The sequence below is a fragment of the Pleurodeles waltl genome, chromosome 1_1 (assembly GCF_031143425.1).
Source record: "Pleurodeles waltl isolate 20211129_DDA chromosome 1_1, aPleWal1.hap1.20221129, whole genome shotgun sequence".
In the NCBI taxonomy this organism is placed as follows: domain Eukaryota; kingdom Metazoa; phylum Chordata; class Amphibia; order Caudata; family Salamandridae; genus Pleurodeles; species Pleurodeles waltl.
The window spans coordinates 20,265,496-20,285,833 of NC_090436.1; the positions used below are offsets into that span (position 1 = coordinate 20,265,496).

The window sequence follows — 20,338 nt, forward strand, 5'->3', positions numbered from 1 at the left end:
GGTACCCCTTCCTTCCCATTTGTGAAGTGGGTGGTAACATTTCTGTGTTTTGTGACAACATTTCGGTCACAAAACATTCAAACATACCACTGTGATTCGGTATAAGGAAGAGGTGCCCTAAACACGACCCTTTGATTCCCCAATCGCAAACAGGGCTTTGTACATGTAAAAAAGCCTTTTTGATTTCACAAGTGGGCCGATGCTTGAATCGGGCTGTTTGCAACCCCAAAAAGCCTTTGTACATGTGTCCTTAATGCATGTGTATGTAATCACTGACAACTGCAGGGTCTGCTCCAATGCGGACTCCACACTCTGCAGCCCCCGCAGGCCACCAGCCTGTGTCCAAAGGCCACTATGGCCGAGTATCCTGGCCCAGGACGTTGTGTAGGGAGAGTCACATCACCTTTGTGGTGTCAGTGACACAAGCCCTGTGCATACAAGGGATGGCACAGCCATGAAGTCCCAGGAGCAGCTTCACATGTAGCTGGAAGCCACCTGACATGCACATACCAGACGTCACAGACTGAGTTCACAACTGGTAATGCTGTGACACAAAGAGAGCCAAGTCAGAAACAGCATCTTCACAACAAACAAATGGCAAACCTGGATATAAAAATACATGTTTAAATACTTTTCTAAATATTACATTTATTCAAGGCAATTTTATTTGTGGCAAGGGAAGGTTAGGCTATATAAACATGGTGGTACATAGGGAAGGCAGGGTTATACACTTGTGAAGTACACCTGTGAAATACACTATATTTATTGTCGGACATAGTGACTCCAGGCAGCTTTTCTTAAAACCTTCCACACAGCCCACATTAGCGGCCATCTTAATGTCAGGCTGAATATCAAGCTGTAATATACAAGCTGCAGGCAAGTGATGCATTAACTTGAGATGACTACTTGTGATTACTCTCTGCTCACAGGTGCAAGAAACACTGATAGTCAGATGCCTTATGTTCTAAACGCAAACCAACACAAGACAAAAGTTTAGCTACGTATATGAGGTACAAGTAAATTTGCTATATTTGTAAGCTGTTAAATATAAGTAAAATTATTTGTCATTTTTAAGGTTGTTTTATCACACACCCGTTTTTATTCAAAAATAACACCTGACAAATATGATAGAACATTTGCATCCTTATTTAATCATTCTTCAAGTAAGATCATTCTTCGATCTTTACTGTGTGCTTAAATTGCAGCGTGTGTTGCTTTTACTGTGGGCGGCTTCTTCCCAGGATAGCTTCTGCGTGCACCACATATTACCCGAAAGCAGCTTCTGTTCCTAAATTCAGGGCATTTCATGAATTGCAATGGGAGCACCTCTTGGCGGAAGAATAATGCACCTAACAGCCAATAGCATTTGTGAGAGAAAAATATTCCTCTGAAGCCCATCTGATAAAGTTTTACAAAAAGTATTGACAATAGGTCATCGATCAGGCAATGCTGTCCGTAAGCAGACCTAAGAACAGTAGAAATATAGAGGAGGTCGGTTTGGCCAAAGATTTTCCTTGTTAGGGAATGCCATGGGTTGTCCTACTATTCCTGCACTCTTCTGGCAAAGGACTAAGGGCCAGATGTATCATCACGGCCCTTTGCGAATCGGTAATAGCCATTTTTAAGAAACCGCTATTACCGACTCGCAAAGGGCCATGTATCACATTTGCGATTCGGTAATTGCGATTTCTTAAAAATCGCAAATGCAATTACCGAATCGCAAATTGCGATACCGGCCAAATTCGCAGCTATGGGCCTGTTGGCCCATAGCAGCAAATTTTTTGCATTTCCAAAATTGCGATTTCTGAACCAGAAATTTCAATTTTGGAAATGCAAATCCCCAGGGTGCTGGGGGCCTATGGCCCCCTCTGCTGCACCCCAAAAATGTTTTGGGGGACATGTAAGGTGCACACATGCCAAAAGGGCATGTGTGCTTTACATGTTAAATTTAAAAATGCATTTTAAATGCATTTTAAAATTTTGCACCAGGTTACCACCTGGTTGCAGTCCATGGTATTTTGCATGTGCAAAATGCCATTCTGCGAAAAATCGCAATTTGTGATTTTTTGCAGCATAGCCTTGCGACCTGGATTTTGCAAATCGCAAATAGCGATTCGCAATTTCCAGGTCGCAACACAAGAAATCGCAATTTTAGCGATTTCTTATTTGTGGTCTGCGAATGCCTTTCATGCATCGCAGACCACTGTTTTGCACTCGCAAACGGACGAATTTATAGATTCGCACCGTTTGCGAGTGCAAAACTTTTTCATACATCTGGCCCTAAAGTCCATACAGGTCATTGCCATCTTGGACTGGTGCATCACTCACACACGATGAACTCTTGTGAAAGTGTGACAGGGGGGTTGTCGCTTCATGGAGTAGATGGAATGACTACCTGTGCTAAGAGACTTTGAGGCGTTCAGCCCTTCTGCATCCTTTGAGTGGGTGTCAACGCAAAATTACTGGCACAGAGGAAGAAAGGGCCTGGAAGGACATCCCTTAGGATGTGCACATTTATCACAAAGAGGGTCCAAAACAAATGGCCGGATCACCCCATGCACCGTTTGGTGCTACAGATGCACCCTTGACAAACCCAGTGAGCCACTAAGGGGTATATTTAGAAGAACGTTGCACATCAGCTATGTTGCGCCACTTTTTTCGTGCCCCCCTGCACCCAATAACGTCACAATAGCAGCGCTGTATTTACAATATGGTGCAGCTTGACGCACGTTAGCAAGATAATGTAAACATTTTTTGCGCTATTGTGGCGCATTGGTCGACTAGTGCCAAAAATGATAGCGCTAAGACAGCAATGCGTGGGGAGGCCCATTGGAAACAATGGGAGCATCACTTTAATGCCTGCCTTGGGCAAATTTCACTGCACCATTTCTCAGAGTGTCCTAACGGGGGAACGCCCCCCCGGCACACATTATGCCTGGTGCAGGCATAATGTGGTGCAAGGGGTTACAAAGTGGCGCAATGCTTGCATTGTGCCACTTTGTAAATCTGGTGTGGGGAAAAGGCCTCCTTGATGCTTGGACTGCGCAAGTAGGCGCTAGCGGCTTGTAAATATGCAAGAGGCATACATGTGAGCCCCTTGCACAGCCACTTGCATGGCTTTGAATGGCCTCATAGATATGGAGTAAGGCAAGGCAGTGCAAGTCGCTGAGTATCTGCGTCAAAGAGGTGTTGCATGAGCGCTGCAGTGGGTTTGCCCCCGCAACACCCACAGATTTTACAAGGCCATGTAAATCTGGGGATGCGTCACAACCTTACGCCTCCCAGGGGAAGCACAATGAGGTGCTTTTTTTTATTTCTCCAAGTTTTTTCCTCTTTCTACGTGTGCTGCATTATGCACCTGCACCAGTACCCCATAAATATGCCCCTATCAGTGCAGCAGGCACACATGGTCAGTATTTATGCAGGGTGCTTTTCATCCACCCCCAGTGTTATGTGATGTGCATTTGTAAAGCGTGCTACCACCTGCAAGGGTATCCTGGTGCTCCAGAAGGCCCCACGGCTGCACGTGCCGTCTATCTCTGGACACAGGAGAGGGCGCTACGCACCATCTCACGAGTAACATGACAGATTGTCCTCTGCTCACCACTGCCCAGAGAAGGTGCAGGTATCTCTCCATACTGGGCACACACAGAAAAAGGCATATGGCCCTGTTCTTGCATTTCGAGCAGCATGTTTTCATGGGAGGAGGTTCTGGCTGTCGAGTAATTCTCTCAAGAACAGATTTGAACATTTTCAGAGAACTCATTCGAGGTTCAGCCATCTGCCAGCTGTTCCAAGGATGTTGACTAACTTTCTCTGAATTGTAATTCCTGCTCTACAACAAATTGTACCAGAGACACAGCATGATAATTACACAGCTCAGCAGTTCCTTTTCCAGTCAAGCTTCCAGCAGTATTAGGATCTGGTACCTTTGTGCCTTTTTAAGGTAAAACAATTCTGCTTTCACAATGGTTGTGCTTAACTAGTGATAATATTTTCTATGATAATATTTTCTAAATGCCTGTCTGGTGAACTGCAGCCCCCCATGCAGTTACTGGAGAACAGCTGATCATTTGCAGCGAAGCTCAAATCTTTGCTCGTCAACGTCACCCTGCGGGTGCACAACCCACAGCAGCGCTCGGCCTTCGACTGTGCGTAATGGCGGGGATTGGTGCCAACCCCCCCACCCCTTTTGTTTGGTAGAGCCACAGATCCACTGCAATTATCCAGGGGGAGGTACGGGGAGCTGCGGTGAATCCATGAAATCACAAGAAACTATAATTTTATTTTGACCCCAGAATACCCGACCATTCCCGCTTATATATTTCATTTTATCTTCTAAGATTCGGGGGCCAAGTCCTCCTAAGATGGTGGTTGCAACTTTTCCTCCAGGTTGAGGCCAGCCAATGACAATGTGTGGTTCACCTTGCGGATCCACAGATCCACTGCATTTAATCTTGGCCCACCAATCCCAATGCAGGAGGATCCGCAGATCGTCCACAGTGGATCCCCAGTTGAACAGCAATGTGAAATATACATACATTTTCAACCTTAACTTTTGAGAAACTACTGAACTTTTCTACACCAAATTACAGAAAGCACGCATTCTGGATCAAGCTCTATTTTTCTGCCAAATGTGAAGTATTCCAGTCCGTTGTCTTGGATGTAGCTGTGTCTTATTTTCTTATGGAAAATTGAATGGGAAAAATGCATTTCGAGGCCCCTGTTTTCTTAGACTCCACTTGATGGAGCTCCCTGAAACTTTCCAAAAAGAAGCTGAGGTGGACAAGACTGCTTTTTGGAAAGTTTTGTCAAGGCGGCAAAGTTATTAGCAAAGCAAAAAATCGATTTCCTATGGAAACATGGTCCTAACTACCAGAGGGTAAAAAAAAAAATATATGAACAAGTTATTTACCTTCGGTAACGCCTTATCAGGTGGAGACATATACTAGTTGCAGATTCATACCTTACAAACTCCCCAGGCATCAGTCTGGATCCTGAGATGTTTCTTGAGCAGTACCCCTGTGTGCCGTTAGGTGGCATCCATCATCTCCGCATCCGTTCTCGCCCATGCCGGAAATGACATTGCGGGCCCTATGTAGCCGCCACTCCGGCACGCTGACATCAGTTTCTTTTCAATACTTTCCATGCCAGAAGTGCAGAGCCATGAAGCCACTGATGCGTCAAAACTAGGGCCCTAAAAGGGGAAACCCTGACCCTAGAAATCAGTTTGCAGAGAGGAGAGGATGGGTGGGTTGGTAAGGAATATGCAACTAGAATGTGTCTCTACTAAATAAGGTGCTACAGAATTTAAGTAACTTGTTCATCTGATAGAGAATTCTAGCTGCAGATTCCTTAGCTTAGAATAGGTACCCAAGCAATACCATCCGTAGAGGTGGGTTTGCGAAGCGAGGTCATACCAAAAAGTCCTGCACGACCGAATGGGCAAAAAGACCATCCTTACAGACCTGACTGATCAGGAAGTATTGTTTGGTAAACGTGTGCAGAAACGACCATGTTGCTGCCTGACAGATGTCCGAGGCTGGAACTCCACGTGCTAACACAGTGGTTGCAGCTTTAGCTCTGATGGAATCAGCACGCAAAGCCTCATGGGGTTGCTTCTTTGCCAATGCGTAGCACATTTTAATGCAGAGTATGACCCATTTAGAGATGGTTCTCTTTCTCACTGCCCGGGTTTTATTTGCACCCACATAACCCACAAAGAGTTAATCATCCACCTGGAACTCTTTGTTACGCTGAAAATAGAACGCCAACGCTCTTTTTGGGTCCAGGCGGTGGAGTCTCTCCTCTTCCTTAGAAGGATGTGGGGGTGCGTAAAAAGTATACCACTTTCTTAGTATATGGTTTGTTCCCCTCGTAGGGTCCCATATGTTTATATGCTTTTCCTGCTTGTTGCTGAGTGTATATTTTGTGTGTTGAAATCTCCAAGTCGAGATATACCAATGTTAGTATAGTCTTAGAGTTGTAATAAAAAATAATTTATTTTGCAGCATTTGGTTTGGTTCCTTCTTGTGTAGCGGTTACTGACTGACTATTTTGGTATTGCAAGTGCTTTACCCCTCTCCTGGATTAGATGTACCTGCTCTCCACAGCTACCCCTAGAGAGCTTTTGCTCTCTGGACACCTAAACACTATCACTAAGGGTTGCCTGGCCTCAGTATAGGGTGCCACACCATAGGTGTACACCATAAACTGAGCCAGCCTCCTACATGGCCTATCACGCTTCTTACACTAAGAGCAGCCTTCTTTGTGGCCATCACATTTACCCTCAGGGTAAGTGACCTGCAGGCATTGTCATGCAGCCTCCCTACCTGTCCATCTATTCTGACAAAGTGGTGCTTGACACTCGGGCCTTCTTTCTGACGAAAGTGGTCATGTCGGCCAATCCATCACCCTGAGGGATTGGCAGCAGGGCAGGTGATAACAAATCCTGCCTCCGACTGCCCTATGTGGGAAAGGGTCCGACTAGGAAGGTTTGGAGGCTGCTGCGGAGGTGGGGAGGGGGTGCGGAGGACTGGCCAGACTGCTGGCTCTCTCATCCACAGCAGCGTTGGATCCCACGTCCCTGGGCATGAAGAGGCTGGGCAGCATGCATGGCATGGTGGCTGGAGGGAAATGGATGTGATGGGACACCCCACCCCTAGCCATGAAAGGGGCAAAAAGCAGATTGAGGGGGGCGCATGGTAGCCGCAAGGTCCAAGGAACTGGCTGTAGCATGAGAATCCTTGAAGAGCTCAAGCACGGAGTCCGCTTTCTCTTCAAAGAGATGGGTGCCATGAAAGGGCATGGCCCATAAGGTTGGATTGAACATCCCCCAAAAAGCCAGGCATCCTCAACCAGGCATGGTACCACAGGGACACCATCTAAGCAACCAGTCTGCCCACTGAGTCGGTCGTGTTCAGTCACCATCGGATTGTGAACTTTGCTGCGTCTCTCCCATCGGCAACTGCTTGGGAAAGTACAGCCCTGGCCTCCACCGGGATCTGTGGCAAATAACGGTCCAAAAGGCATGAGGTGTTCACAGACCACAATGCCAGGCTGGCGGAAGAGAACATCTTCTTACCAGGTTGGCCCAGCCTCTTGAATTCCCTGTCTGGTGGTGCGGAAGGGAACACACCTTGGGATGTGCAGGCTTGAATGACCAAGCTCTCAGGCTTGGGATGTTGCTTCGGGATTGCTGGGACTGTTGGTGCCGGACGGTGGCAGTGGGCGTAGTCCAGTTCACAGGAGCCCCTTTGCTGAGTTTGGACCAGGCACCCAGCAGGACATCAGTGAGGGATTCAATGAAGGACAATAGGGGTTCAGAGGATGAAGCCCCGGGTTGAATCACCTCTGTCAGGAGGCCTCGGCCGCTCTTCTCACTACCATGGAGTCGGCCGCTCTTCTCACTACCATGGAGTCGGACGCTCTTCTCACTACCATGGAGTCGGACGCTCTTCTCACTACCATGGAGTCGGCCGCTCTTCTCACTACCATGGAGTCGGCCGCTCTTCTCACTACCATGGAGTCGGCCGCTCTTCTCACTACCATGGAGTCGGCCGCTCTTCTCACTACCATGGAGTCGGATGCTCTTCTCACCACCATGGAGTCGGCCGCTCTTCTCACTACCATGGAGTCGGCCGCTCTTCTCACTACCATGGAGCCGGACGCTCTTCTCACTACCATGGAGTCGGACGCTCTTCTCACCACCATGGAGTCGGACGCTCTTCTCACTACCATGGAGTTGGACACTCTTCTCACCACCATGGAGTCGGCCGCTCCCTCCTCCGCAGCCTCGTCAGGGGAGAAAGCATGCCAGTGTCAGGGGAAGTGACCAGACCACTCGCTTCACGCAGGTCCGTGCGCCAGTCCATACAGTCTTGGAGCTGGTTTTCTAAAGGGCCCAGTGACCCCCTCACATTTCTCACCGCACCCCAACCCATAGTAAAAAGATTAATGATCTGACATAGAGGGAAAACCCCCTACTGACATCGAAGTAAGCATTGCGCGACTCCCATCCGGCTCCATGTCGGAGTCAGCAATGAGGATGGGGTCGGCACAACTATGGGGCACGTGCAGCGCCAAGAGCGTTGATGCCAGAACTGGCATCAGGGAAGGTCGAGGTGGTATGACCGATGTTGGGTCGGATCCATGGGTCCCCCCCCGGCCAAGGCCAAAGCGCTTGCACAGAAGTCGAGGGTCCCCTTCTGAGCTCACGGGACCAAAGGTGCACCAGTGGAGTCAGACTGACCAAAAATTAGGTGCATGGCCTCATAGAACTCTTGAAGTTGGGCAGGGGTTGCCCTGGCTCCGGGAAACTCAGGGAGGCACGGAGTCGACCCAGACGCAGGCTCTGCAGATGGAGGCCTCGAGCGATGACGCGCCCTTTCCCGCGTCTTGTCAGCCAACGGACGGGGTGATGTTGAAGAACACTTGTTCTTCTTTGACTTCTCCTTGTGCCATGACTTACCCGATCATCCCAAGGACTCGTAGTGTGAACGGGGGCTCTGTGACTGTTCTAGGGACCTTCCTCTCAACTGAGATTGGGAGTGATGTGGAGCCGAGCACCGGGCCGCCAGAAGCTTCAGTGACTACTCCTGTAAAGCTTTAGGATTCATGCCCCGGCACTCAGAGCACGACTTCGGGTTGTGGTTGTGCTCCAGACACAAGCACATGAGGTGTTAATCCGTCATGGACATCGACTGATGGCAGGATCTGCACAGCTTGAACCCAGTCTTACGCAAGGACATCCTCGACAAAAAAACTTTGACAAAAGTCGAAAAAAGCTCAGTCAAAAACAACTGAGGGGTATCAATTTATTCGGAAAATGTGCTGGTTGGCGCAGAAAGAAAAGAACTGACCTCCCGCGCTGGGGTGGGGGTCACCAGTAGGTAGTTATAGTTAGGACCATGTTTCCATTGGAAAGGTGTTTTTTGACTTGCCTATATCTTTGGCGCCATTTGACGAATCTTCACAAAGTCTTCCAGAAAAAAGTGTTCAAGAGAATCTTATTGCACTAGGGAAGTTTTGGGGCGATCCGTCAAGCGGGGGCCAAGAAAAAGGGGGGGTGGTTAAATGGGGATTTTAGACACAACCACAGCCCGAACCGCTGGACAGATTTACACTAAATCTGGCAGGAAGGTAGCTCTTGGTCCAGAAAGAGTGCTTTTTGTTATTTGGTGTCAATAGCTTTTGAGATACTAAAAGAAAAAGAAATATAGATATCTGGAGGCACAAAGGCTTCGCAAACACTCAGAAACTCTTGCAGAGCTCTGATTGGCTGCCAACCCTTCAACCATGAAGTGTTGACACCCATCTTGGGACCCTGCTTCAGCCAAGTCCAAGATAAAAAGGTAAATGAAAAGAAAAGGAGCAGGGTAGGAACACCTTGGCCCCTTAGCTCTGGCGCTTGGGGGCAAATAAGCACTTTAAATTTTTTTTTTGCCACAATCTTGAATCCACAGCAAAAAATGTAAAAAAACAAGTGCGGGCTCCCACCCTTGTTTTTGGAAAAGCCCCTGGCTGGGCGAGGCCCTGTGGCATGTGAAAAATAAAGGAGGGTGATGCAGAGGGCCCCTCCTAGGGCTTTTTTTATGCCCCCGGGACTGCCACCTGCCCAGTTCTTATATTCAATTATGTACAAAAAATAAATTAACGTAGAGAGTCCCGTGCTGCCCCTCACAGCCTTGGGTACCACCCCCTCCCCAGAGCAAAAGATAAATTAACGCCAAGGGTCCTGCATGGCCCCTCCACAGCCCGAGGGACCACCACGTCCTTGGGGCTGAATTGAAATAATGAAGGGGTCCGTCATGGACCCAAGGCCCTGGGGACCAGTACTTCCCCAGTCGCCTCCCTCCAGGAGGCAATTATGGCCCTTAAGACCTCCAGCCCCCCAGGGCCGGCTCGTGGTATGTCCTGGGGTGCCCACCCCTGGGACACAGCTGTTTGCTGTGACTTGGCAGGAGCTTTGATACTGCCCGCTAAGTCACAGCAAACAGCCAGGTTCCAGCAAGCAAGAGATGTCAAAAAGCTACATGTTTAGCAGCTCCCGGTCTGCAAAACAATGCCGGCTCCTGCAGAAAGGGGAAGCCAGCAGGGACCGAGGGGGTCTTGAGGCTCCCCACGCAGTCCCAATGCACACGGTGCACTGCGGAGCACCCATGACAGATGGCTAGGCCCCCGAGGACGGGCTTCCCCGAGCCAAAATCGCCCTGGGGAGGGGGCCGAAGGCCGTGCGCAGAGGTGGTTGGATTAACATATAGTAATGAAAATTACTTTACGTTAAAAAAAACACAGAAATTCACTGAAAAAACAAAGGTTGCAGGGATGTTATAGTAAGGAAATAGAATTATAAAAAAAACTTGGAAATTCACTTAAAGAAATAAAGGTTACAGGGACGTTATAGTTAGGTTCTGGATTTACTAGCACAAAACCAGATAAAGTCAGCAGTTACAGTTAGAGTTATTCCAAGTAAGTATAAGTCGCGGCCTAACATAACTATAACTTGCGCCATGCACTGCTAATTACTGCAGATATTACAGCATTCATGCCAACTTCTTTAAAATCATTAAAAATACAAATGGAACATTAGCAGTTGAATTATTGAAGAAAAACTGCGTGGTGGGGCACCCCGGTGGTGGAGTTCTCCACAAACACTAACACTAAACTAACCATTACAGTAGCAATAACCTTTCACATGTAAATTTAGTCACATGAGTGTCCGCCTGTTCACTTCAGGAATGGAGAATTGTAAGGCTACATCTAAGTGTAAATCTTGACACGGAAATGGTGAATTCCATCCGTGAAGATCTGCCCGGAAGAGATTTACACATGCAAACGTACCTCTGCGAACAGAGCCCAGTGTTTTTGATAACTTTCCAAACCACAGTCTTACCTTCACATTTCTATCTAAGCAAGTATGAATGTTTTCACATTGCCTCTGAATTGTTCTTTAATAATGTAAATAAATCTGCATAAATGTAAACTAAGTATTAACATTGAAAATATAGCTTCTCTTGTAAGAGAACAAACAGAATGTCCTCATACCGGACATATTAAACTATAGTTACGCAGAACAAAAAATTGTTTCAATATATGGTACACTTTGAATATCTGTTCATTTAAACTTATAAGTGGTAGAATTTTGATGAACCTCAGAAAATGTGGTTTTTCTCCCACTATGAGTCAAACATTGTTGACAAAAGTAGTCCCTGTGTATGGATTATGATTCATCCCCTCTAATGCCACTATATTACTCTTAAACATGTTCTTTTCTGAAAGAAGAGGCACAATTCAAACAATACTGAAATCTAGAGTGTGCAAACCTGGACACTGCACAGAAGCCCATTGTGGTAGAGTCACTCTTTCTCTGGTGTCTCCAACAAGGAGTCCTTAAATATCACTAATGTAGGTTGACTATAACGTACTCTGACCTATTGTCATCTAGCTTTTTGGGACATACCACCTCCTTTGCAAGCTTCCACTCTCCCAGAATCCTCCATGGTGAGTTATTGTGCAAAGAGACCATGACCCACCATTGCAAAGAGGTGTAGGCCTTTGACCATCTGTATGTCAGAATATCATAAATATTGTGTTCTAAATATCACTTGCAAAAACATTGTCCAATTGGGTGTAACTTTTCTATTATGGACTGCAATGGGCAATATTGTGATTAATAATATTTAGGGAACAGCATTGTTGCCAGACAATATTTAGTCCTCAAAATATTCTGGCACCAACCCCTTTAAAGAGCACACGATATATCATAAGTGAATTGATTAATCAGACAGATTAGTCAGGCAATGAATTTAGAATATATTTAAGGACCAGTTGCATGTCAGAATATCATAAATATTGAGTTCTGAATATCACTTGCAAAAACATTGTCCAATTGGGTGTAGAGTTTCTATTTTAGACTACAATGGGGGATATTGTGATTAAAAATATTTAGTACACAATATTTTTGCCAGCTAATATTTAGCCCACAATAATCTGGTACCAAGCCCTTAGAACAGCACATAAAATATCACAAGTCTATTTATTAGTCAGGCAAATTAATTTAAACTACTTTAGACAAAGCAAACAAATGTCATGCTAATTCTGGAGTTGAACAATTTTGGTCAGATTAACCTAACCATGCTATGAGCATTTTCCTTTAAGAGCTAAAGTTTCAAAGAGCAAAGGGCCTGATTTAGGGTTTGGTGGATTGGTTACCTCATCATAAATGTGACGTATATCTTGTCCACCGCATTACGATCCCTTTATATCCTATGGGAATTGTAATGCAGCAGACGGGTTATCAAGTTTCTGACGGAGTAACCCACCAACCAATCTCTAAATCCGCCCAAAATCTTTACAAATGCTATCAATTCCCGGAAACTCTTTAATAAAGGCAAAGGTGGGAGCAGAGAAGCTAAAATATAAATTAACAGACCTACATATTTTCAATACATTAAATCTAATTTATAAAAGGGTTTGAGACACCAAAAGTGTAGTCCTTAGAAATTTGAGCAATAATCACTCGGATGTTGGGTTTAAGATACAAAGGAAAATATGAGTGCGGGTATTTTAATATGAACCTCAGTATTTTTTGTAATATTCTTATTCGTAAATAGCTGAGATTTACTTTATTCTCATGTAATCATAATTTTAACATTTTGATGAAATTTGAAATACTATTTACCAATGATCTTGGTAGAAACCAACATCTTTTTATGGAGTATACAGGAATTAGCAGTTTTCCATTAATTTCAATGCAGAAAACATTCTCCCACTTCACATATTAAATTCTTTTAATTTCACTGTGGACAATTGTAGTCTCATAAATAAACAATCCTTTCCATGCACGCCAGTACTGAGTAGTCATGATAGCCGATTTTCATAGGAACTGTTCTTGAATCAGGAACACAGTTTAACAATTGGCAAGATAAATGTTTTAGACAGACCCTCAGCCAATGATGCATGCCTATTATTGCAATATATTACTATTTGTTTGTAGTGAACTCTGGCTAAATAACTTTGTTCCATTCACTCACCAGATCATGTACCGGACGTTACACACATATTTAACTTAATGAAGTCTAAATCAAAACACAAGAGGCAGCACATATAAAAAATACCAACTCAAGAGCCCAGAAACCAACACGTCATGACATAAAACCCACCACGTGTGAAAACAGACAAGGATTGTATCCTGAGAGTCAGTACAAATTAAGCAGACAGCCCAGGAAGTTATAAAAAAAGCACAGAGTAAAAGGAAAGGAATACTCCAATAATCCAAAAAATCTCTATAACCTTTCTAGAGATATGAAATATCTGAAACAGAGGTTACACCCCATTCAATGCAATCAGAACCAGAGCAGGTTTCACTTGCCATGTGCTGGCAGTTTCACTAGACAAGCCATAACCAGCCAGACACCATGACAGGGTGTTGCATGTTTGACTACTCTTGTTGTGTTACTGCAGAAGCAGCCTGGGCTGTTGCTTAGGCGTGACACCCTACTGAGTGATCAGGGTGGGACATGTAGTGTGCGTGACTTGTTTTCCAGGTATCATGTGATCAGTGAGTAGAAAATCCTGGTTGAGGCGAAGCAATACACTTCATAAGTGGGTGTTTGTGAAGAATAGAAGTGGCGTGTTACCTGCTATATGTGTGAGGCGTCTAACCAACTGATTGATTCTAAGGGCTTACATCGACTCATTTATATATGGTGCTGTCTTATATTTGGCATGTACCCTGAATGGTTAAAATCCCACACTAGCAGAATTTTGTAGGATTCTTATTAGATGCATAGAGACAAGTTTAGGATCTTGTAAAAATGCGTACATAGCCAGGCTTCACGTAAGTCACTGCTGCCACAAACAATATGTGAAGACCTAATTGTATAATAAAATAAAATGCACCCAAATGTCTTCTCCATGATACTGGGATCTTGGTGCAAGGCATCTTCACCTATTCAAATTGGAGTACCAAGACCCTACTCAAAATGGGTATGGAGTCCCATAGCTTGCAAGCCTCACCGAAAGACCCTGTCCTGTTCCTGGCTCTAGTGAAGGAAGGACATTGAAGAATTGATGAGCTGCAGAGTGCCCTAAATGTTCAGGAATATTTGGGCAAGTTAGGCAGAACCGCTCCTGTAGTACTTTCACTAACTGCAGAATCTGAATCATGTTTAAAATCTCCAGAAATGTAAATTGGAGAATTCTCTTTCGTGTGCATCATTCTTTTGACTTCTCCTACAAAAAAAAACAGTTCCTTTTTCAGGAATCACATTTGTGTTGACTGATTTTTTTCAAGAGTTGGTTTCAAAACCCGGTCTATGACCTGTAGGTAGACCATATCTAGCGTTAGCAGGGTTTGAGAAATCTGGTACAATCTGTGTACATTTTATGATTACTTTTTTAATAGCTGTCATGAACATACTATTTGCTTCAAACATTCATGCAGAATGTTAGCGTCTGATCGGCGAACCAAGACTTCTCTGATATTATTTAGTTGAAGGAAAATGTGCAAAATACAATGTTCAATTGTTTTCTCAGTCATAACATAGTTTGTTAACACAAAAGGATGACGGACGGAATGCTGAACAATGCAAACATTCACCCCAGTCACAGATCTGGGTTTAATCCATTGTTCTTTTTCTCACCATGCCACCCGAGTTTGGACCCAGCCATGTGCAAATTAGTCTTGACCCTGTTCCCCATGGGAAAAGTCCAGCCCGAACTGCCAGGCCAGGCTCTTCCTGGACCGGAAAGAAGCATCCTGGGACCGGTTTCAGGGTATCACCGTATCAGCCAGGCTAGCTTGAATCCAATGGTACAGTGAGCAAGGGACCCACGTCTGGGCATACCCTTCCCACTTAGACCAACTTTAGCAAACAAGCTGGGCTTAAGGTATTCTGCAATCTGGCAGCCAAGGATCAGTGGGATCCCAAGGGCCTGAAACCATGTCTCAGAATTTTGAAGCTTTATCGGGTGATTCTGTTTAGAGCCATTTAGCAAATATTCTAGTTGGTGCATAATGGGGGGGGCAAAAGGGCAGATGTTTTCTCACCCTTTCTCCATTGGGCAATGCAAGCGAAGCAAAGGATCTTAAACTTGATTCTGGTTTCAATCGTAAACCAATAGAACACCTTTAGTGTGGTCTTATTTACCCAAATTTGCAAAGGTACAAACACATTTTAGTTTCTTGGGTCTGCAAACAGTAGACCCTGTCAATGAATTTCCTAAGTAACCCTGTATAAATGGCTTTCCAATAGTGTATATAAGCTGGTTCCAATGCTTCTGTGGGATCCATCTTATGATCCGTTTGGAGGAGACAACGGATATTTCAGGGGAAGCCTAGCAGCACCCTGACTCTTAGATCACCTCATCAGCCTGAGGCATAAAGAAGGGCATGGCCTCTAAGATGAATCCCTAGTTCTGTATCTTCATCTTCAAACAAGATGGAGTTTGCCAAGGTCTGTGTGGGAGACAAAAAGCAGTAGATCTGGCTTGGTTCCTTCTATCACCTCAACTTTGGTTTTGGCTCTTTTCATGAAGAGTTGCCTGTCTCACATCAATTGAAATATGTGATCGGGCATGACGTGATGTTAAACTGTTATTCAGGGATGTTTTTCAGTCTGAAGGTTTTTTTGTAGCCCTGCATACATTTTAGCCTCTAGTTTTAAAACACACAAGGGATAACCCAGAGGTACTAAGGGACCAGGGGGAAGTATTTTATAAAGGAACAAGGGAGTCCCTTAGATAAAAGGACTATAGATTTAAATACCACATAGAATCACAATGAGGTCTACGGAAAACATGCAATAAACCAGTATATTTATTCCAAACCGAAGTAAGAAAACAGTGTAGTGGGAAAACAAAAACTTCTTGAAAACCATAAATCATAACTGTGGTTGGGATTCCTTTGCATTTTTAGCATTTCTTGCTTTGAAATGTTCTGTATGGGCTATGTCGTCCTACTCAATTACTGGGGTTCTAAGGAATTGTTAATTCGATATTTACTCGTATGTGTGCTATTACCTGACATAAAGAAATACTCTCTTCTAAGATGGCCGCAATGCTTTCTCCAACTTTTTATACAGTTTTCTTCAAAATGGCCGCCACTCTAACTTAAATGCACTTCCTGGTTTATAATCTCTGGACATGCTATGCATGTCTGCATTAGGCTACAGGCATTCTTTTCCCTTGCATGCTGGCACATGTGTACACTTGTATATTTTTTAGGTGAGAGATATCATTGGTATTATTTGGCTATCTAAGGCCGATTCCATTACAGTTAGTAGGTGGTTTGACCTGGTATAAAGGAAACATCCTTTCCAAGATGGCAGCCACGTATTCTTAACTTTTTAATCACATTCTCCTCAATATGGCCGCCATTCTTACTTAAAAGCCATCCCTGGCCTACAAACACTAGGCGCGCAACTGCTTTTGGTTGCAGGCTTTCTTTGCCAATAATTTGCTTACATGCTGGCACATGCGTACACCTTATGCTGATGAGTTGAGTGATATAGCTGATAACATGGGTAATCAAATGCCGATTTTATCTCATGTAATAATTGGTTTGCCCCGCTAATTTCTAGACTCTTTTGGTTCCGATGGGGACATCTGGTAACTTGTTTTGCCCTAAGGTCAGTTGGTAACTCGCATGCTGCACAATTGGTCCAATTACTGATAATCTGGTACCCACAGAACTATTACTGATAATTTGGTACTCACAGAACAAAAGTGATTGGTTTGTGTAAGCACTGATTGAGCTCACAATTTTTGTGACACCGGTGACTATATACATTTGTCCTGATTCCTTACTGTTCTAGGACACATTCAGTGATTTACCAGCTTCAATTATCATCCTGGGCCGAGTGTTGGTATAGCATGAGACCCTGCATGGCGAATCTTTCCCGCATGTGATGCATGATGTAGCAGCACATTTATATTATATTTGTGACATAGCAATATCTAATCTATTCATTTTTTTTCTTTTTTCTCTCTTAACCTTTTTTCTTTTCTCCTTTTTTCCTTCCTTTGCTTTTAACAGGTCTTGGTTATATAGTCAGTGACTACTTATGTGCATCTCAGGCATAATTTTTATGTCCTGATGATGAACCCAACAATCATATAAGGGATCGAAACACCGTCGACATTTAGTACTTGGACTCTAAACAATAATATAAGTTTTGACATGAGCAAGAGTACTGTCAAATTGTGACTTTACCTGTGCTTTCTGTCACATGGGGTATGCCTGAGCAATTATGATTTATGGTTTCCAAGACGTTTTTGTTTTCCCACTAAAATGTTTTCTTACTTTCGTTTGGAATAAATATACTGGTTTACTGCATGTTTTCCATAGACTTAATTGTGATTCTATGTGGTATTTAAATCTATAGTCCTTTTATCTAAGGGACCCTTGTTCCTTTATAAAATACATTTCAGCCTCTGACACTTTCTTACCAGTGTGGCAGATATACCAATGAACAGGTAAATCTAACTGTATAATATGTTTTTAAGTGCCCTTTGGTGTTCTGGTACTTGTATTATGTATGGTAGGAAGTTCTGGCTCTGAAGATTTAAATTGTTAACGAACTAAGAACGAAACATAAAGGGGGTGATTCTGATATTGGCGGGCGGCGGGAGCCGCCCGCCAAGCGGGAACCGCCAGAAGACCGTACCGCGGTCGAAAGACCGCGGCGGTCATTCTGGGTTTCCCACTGGGCTGGCGGGCGACCGCCAAAAGGCCGCCCGCCAGCCCAGTGGGAAACAGCCTTCCCACGAGGACGCCGGCTCAGAATTGAGCCGGCGGAGTGGGAAGGTGCGACGGGTGCAGTGGCACCCGTCGCGTATTTCAGTGTCTGCATAGCAGACACTGAAATACTTTGTGGGGCCCTCTTACGGGGGCCCCTGCAGTGCCCATGCCATTGGCATGGGCACTGCAGGGGCCCCCAGGGGCCCTGCGGCAACCCCTACCGCCATCCTGTTCCTGGCAGGAGACCCGCCAGGAACAGGATGGCGGTAGGGGGTGTCAGAATCCCCATGGCGGCGGAGTGCGCTCCGCCGCCATGGAGGATTCTCAAGGGCAGCGGAAAGTCAGCGGTACACCGCCGACTTTCCGTTTCTGGCCGCGGCTGAACCGCCGCGGTCAGAATGCCCAGCGTTGCACCGCCAGCCTGATGGCGTTGCTACCGCCAACCTCCGCCATGGCGGTAATTACCGCCAGGGTCAGAATGACCCCCAAAATGTGTAAAACTGAACAACAAGATGTTTTATGTTTTTTGTTTGTTTGAGTTGTCCTAATCTCATTAGATTTTTACGTGTCATTATTTAACAAACAATTTAAATTACATAGATCTCAACAATGACACCCATGGTTATTATATTATATTGAACACTGGGTCTTATTACGAATTTGACGGATGGTTTAGGCCATCCGCCGAACTTCTGACGGGGAGTTTCCACCCTCTGGCCTAGCGGGAAATAGCCTACACCATTGTTTCCGGCTCGTAATGGAGCCTGCAGCAATGCTTTAGGATACAGGGTGCACCAGCACCATCGCAATGTTCAGTGTCTGCAAAGCAGACACTGAACATTGCGATGGTGCAGGGGCCCCACTGGGGTCCCCTGCACCCGTCCTCTGCCAGCCCATAAAATGGTTGGCGGAGAAAGTGGTCATAATCCCCAGCAGCACTACCCTGGTGGATTAGGCCCGCTGCAATCGCCAGACCACTGGGATCTCTGATCCTGGCGGAGCTGGCGGTCCCACTGCGGCCCGACTGCCATGGTCCTAGTATGGCACTCCGACTGCCACACTGGCGTCAAGTGACCGCCAGACTCGTAATGAGGCCGATAGTCTCTTACAATAATCATTTACACTTTACAATTTGACCATGCACAGCACCTCACTGCCTTTTGGCTAGCTTCACTCTATAGAAGTACCATATACTTATTAAAGCACTAACTTTATCAAATTTGTGATGGCGGAAACATAGGCCAAATTTAGAAAATTATCCTTGTCTGTATGGTCACTTCAGATTGTTTGCCCTTGTATGGACAATATTCTGCTGGTATGAGGACTGTGTGCTCTGTCCCTAAAACTGTGCTTTGTCACCTAAATGATTTATCTAACTGTCCAGTAAGGCCAATATAGGTTTGCGGAAATTGCACTGAAGTTAAATGCTGTATGTAGGCTGCAGAAGCTATTTAAGCCACCTGCACATAGAAGAGAAATATACAACCTCAGGGAAAAACATTGTTCTCTGGCTGGGATACACTTTGAAAGCACAGAAGCAAAACATACCATGAAAAGCGCATGTGGGATGTAGAAAACACTATTTTATATATTAGCTAAGTCACCCCAAAAGTGTGCCTAAAAAACCCACAGGGCTGGGTGCTTAATTTATAACTAAAATGTCATACAACACATTGGGAAGAGTATGGCCTCTTAGTGAACAATTGTCCTCAAGCTATTTTCACTGTGTAGGTAAAGTTGCTTTTTTCATCAACAGGCCTAGCTATTGAAAAATTATTAATTAATATTCCTGCCTGGGAAGATGCTAGAGCAATATCTACAGGTTTTTTTTCACTAGTTTAAAAGCTCTAATTTAATGGTGAGAGTAGATTTTTAAAACCTTACCTGGAAAAGTAATTTGAAGAAAATGTACTTTATGCTGCCTAAGAAACAACTCAGTTTAGATCTGATTTGCCACTCATTTTTGTTTCCGAGATCCTATCCTAGCCACCAAAATCCAGCTTTGTCCTGCTTGGAGCTCTTAGCATCAAAATGAACAGCATCAGTGGGAGCTCATCGATGACAATGGTTTGCACTTCATGGGACCCTCACCAGCTTCAGCTTCGGGGCTTGTCCCTCTGGTAGACTTTGAGCTCCAAAAAGTAGTCTAAGTCCTGAGATAAAAGCTTTGACCAGTGTGACCTGCTTGGCTTAGTCTACCTCACGTCTTCAGAGTTGGTCTGAGTTCATGCCGAAGCCCAGGTCAACCAGGAATAGGCAGTTTACCGTGGCACATTGTATTTTCCAATTGCTCTCTGCGTATTAATGACTGTCTATTTTTCTAAATTGTTTTGGAAATGTTCTGTCTTATCTTCTTGACTTCAAAATTGTCTGCACATCTTCACCTTAAGATGCACTTCTCTGGGAATTACCAGCTGCTTGTTTCAGGGCTAGAGCAGAGATTTGCTAAGAATGGTCTTTGAGCCAAACCAGGTTATATTTATAAAGATTGAAAGAGGTCCCACCCTTCCAAATTAACAAGCCACTTTCTGAAAACAATTGCCTTTTTTAGAAACACTGACACATAATGAGAAGCTGTAACTATAGTGGACACAT

The 20,338-nt window shown here is 44.8% G+C and overlaps 1 protein-coding gene across 1 annotated transcript in view; it reads right to left on the reverse strand.

Annotated features, from left to right (window-relative positions):
- The window catches only part of LOC138255404 (dedicator of cytokinesis protein 2-like), a 1,984,107-nt gene that overhangs the window by 1,211,400 nt on the left and 752,369 nt on the right, over positions 1–20,338 (reverse strand). The window lies entirely within an intron of this gene.